The sequence below is a fragment of the Poecile atricapillus genome, chromosome W, assembly GCF_030490865.1.
Source record: "Poecile atricapillus isolate bPoeAtr1 chromosome W, bPoeAtr1.hap1, whole genome shotgun sequence".
NCBI classification, from domain to species: Eukaryota; Metazoa; Chordata; class Aves; order Passeriformes; family Paridae; genus Poecile; species Poecile atricapillus.
The window spans coordinates 19,692,465-19,696,155 of NC_081288.1; positions in this window are offsets into that span (position 1 = coordinate 19,692,465).

Here is a 3,691-nt window from a genome sequence, read left to right on the forward strand (position 1 = left end):
GTAAATTGTATATTCATTTGAGTATATGTGTGTATGTGTGTGTCTGTGTGTGTCTATGCTCATGCATGTGTATGCACATAAGTGCTGAGTATGTAGAAGAATCCCAGATTTTTCAGTCAGTGAACAATTGCATCTGAGCAGTTAGCAGAAGAGGCTATTTATCAATTCAGTGGTGCGAATTATGAATTTGGGCAGCAAAGGAAAAACTGTACAAATACAGCAACCAATTATAATAAACTCCCCAAAAAATCATGAACAGAAAAAAGGCACAAAAAGGAGATATATTTTGTCAGACAGATGACTAGCTATCAAAAATCCAAACTCTTCTAAATCAAACCCCCCATTTTTTGTGCAGAAGTGATATAAACTCTGTTTTTCTATTGAGGTTGTTTTCCAGGCCATGGGAAAATAGCTGCACCTTTATTTCATCCTTTCGTACCATCATTCTCTGTCTTTCTATTGCATAATATCTTAAGGGCTCAGGCCCAAATCACAAATCCCCAAGACTAAAACAGACCTAAGAATTCCAGCCCAAGTTCTGAACCAGTTTTAACTATTTTTGCATCACTTGAACCAAAGGAATTAATTCCTCTGTGTCCCTTGAAAGGGGTACTTCAAGGTCTGGAGCTGAAAAAACCCACCCATAAGCACAGCAAGGAGCACAGTGCAAGCAGTCAGAGCGCGCTGGGTTTGGCAAACACCTGTGGGAACGTGGAAGCACAGCAGCCTTAGGGGCAGTCTGGCCATGGCATTTGTAGCTGGACAAAGGGCTTCTAAAAGACAGAGTGAGTCTTGTTTCCCCCAGGAGTTTCTGGGTTTGTGTGCGCGAGTGTGCGCGTTCATTCAGACACGCCCATGTGCAGGAGCACTTTTACACCTGAGGAATTCTGCTGGCCATTTTCAGAGCCTGTCTGGCAGGTGGTGAAGGAAACTGCAAACCTCAGCCACGAAGCTGTGGGCCACAGATATCTCTGCCTCTTCTGCTTGCACACAAAGAGCTCAGCACCCCCAAAGCAGCCTTGTGCTCCTGCCCACATGCCCTTTGAGCCCTCAGCTTTAACTCCAATTATCTGCTTGTGATTTCTTCCCCCCCCCCCATGCTTTATAAACACATGAAGGAGAAATACCACAGAATGCAGTGCTGCCTTTCCAGCTCTGCTTCCTGGCTCCCTGGAACACCACTTGCTGGAAGAGCTTGGAACCAGGGGAATTCATAAATGCCTCATAGGCAGCTACTCCAAGTCTGCAAAAATAGCAGGAGAGCAAAATAGAGCAAATATTAATTGCTAGCAGTCACCAATCAGAGAAATACCTCCCAGCCATGCTCCTCACCCCAAAACAGGACTGTCCAGCAGAGTTTACTAATCATAAAATGTTTCATAAAAAAGAATTACAATTTTTAATATCTTATAATTCCCGATGGTATACGTACCTTACCCTACTTACAAATTGGCAACTGAAACATTTATCTCCTTAACAGAGAATAAAGGTTTTATGATATTGTTTCCCTCTTTCTTTTACTGTGTGTAATGTAAGAAAAAGATTTATTCCTTGGGAAAGTGCTTGGACTACCCAGGTTAATTTAACAGAGACTCTCAATGTAATAATAAAAACATTCTATATAAAAATCCTTGCCTTTGCATTGTATTGATTTCAGCAGAAGATTTACTATTTTGCAACTTCAGCTTGAGTAACTGCTTATCTCAGACTGTGAAACTCTTTGTGGGAGCAATGGTACAGGAGAGAAGAGGGAGCAGCCCTTCCCTCTGAAGGAGAAAATAAATAGAAATGAGAGTGCCTCCTTTTTCCAGAGTTCAGGTGGAAAGGAGCACTGCCTTCAAGGAAGTTCTTTGGGCTCAGGGCATTTTCCTCACTCAGTCTTGTTTAAGATGCAGGTGCAGATTGCCTTCTCCCTCTCTCAGTTTTCATCTTATCATTTCGGACTGAATCTTCTTTAGGGGTAGTTCTTATCTCACAGGTTAGAAAACCATTACCCTTAAATGGTATATTTTATCCACCCTTTGACCTTATGGATCATAAAAATATGAAATAAGATTGTAATTTTCCATTTAAAAAATATAATTGAATATTTAAGAATTTTTATTATTATTATTTACTTAATTTCTCTGAAAAAATTGAAAAGAGATCCTGAACTGTACAGGCCAACCCAAAATCTTCACATTAACTATAGCTTTTCTTCCAGAGCTAGTTGTTAAATTTACCTGAAAGGTCTCAAGATTCTGTTGTTTGATGAAAGTTTTGAGGTATAGAAGTCTGAGATACAATTATTAATTTCAGGAAGAATTCACCCTGCACATCAAACTCCTCTGCATCTTCCAGGTTTCCAGGACCCAGGGTCATGGAGACATCGCAGTCCAGTCTGGGGAGCCCAGTTTGTCACTGACTAGAAGAGGGTGGGCAGAGGACAGGCAAGAAAGTTTTGGGGGCATGGAAAATCCTAGATATGTTCTTCCCATGAGATACAAGGCAAATGTACCTTTGTCTGTCTACACATCGTGCATGTAACCAGCCAGTGGGTTCAGTCCTAAATCTCCAGTGCTTTCCACCCCACAAAAAGCATTAATAACAGAAAAGTTGGAGAAATGTTTTTTCCCCTAGAAGACAAGAGTAGAAAGTCTAAAAATTCTCAATTTCATTTTGAACCCTATGGTTATTCAGGGCACACGAGTCAGTACAGAGATCAGCCCATGCCTTATGAATTAGTAACATTCAAGGGTCGTGATGGGAGAAACATGAAGACAAAAGATACTGTTCAGAAAACAATGATTATTTATTTATCAGCAGTACTGGGACCTTGAAACAATAACAAGCTGTTCAGCCACCTAAAAAAGGTCTTTTTATATATTTGTGGGAATGTCAGAAGGCTGTTATTTTCTCAAATGTTCTGACTGGGTTTGGGACAATGGGTGGAGCAACTTCTACCTTCTGCAGTCCTCATTGGTGAATTAGAGTTCCCTGAAGCTTTTTAACAAATTTTTATCTTGAGATCAAGTATAATCCATGTTGGAATTACTGCCCTGTGAATTCCAAGCTCAGGGCAAAAGTAGGGTAAAGGTAGATACAAAATAAAAGCAAAGAAATAAAATCCCAAGGAGCTGCAAATGGAGGAGGGATTTGGTCTTTTCTTTAAAGAAGAACTACCTGAAAATTTACTTCAATGCATTGAAAAATAAATTGTCTGGTTTGGTAATTTTCCAGCAGAAAGGAAACTGTATTTGAGACTTTCAGAATATCAAACAGGAGGAAAAGCAGCAGCTCAAAACATATCTCGCCTGGTTTATGGAAACGAAAATAACACCACTAGATGATGGAAGAAAAAATCTTTATAAAACATGGGAATAAGGATACAACACATCTACAACTGTGAGTCTGAATTAAAAAGAAAATTTGTCAAAAAATCACTATGCTCCAGCTTGCAAACCTCTGCATGTTATGGTGTGGTAATAATTTGGATGTGCTGGTGAGCCCTACATAAACTGAATGTCTTTTTAATCAAAAAACCTTTTCAAAACAACAGATAGAAGAATAAATAAACTAAGAAAGGTATTTTCAGTGACTGTGGGGATAAGAGATGAGGTTGTGAGGGACCTCTGGGGGAAATCCAGGCACAGGTGAAGGAAATCGTGGTGTGAAAATTGGAATACCTGAAGAACCAGAGAAGAAGAAGAAA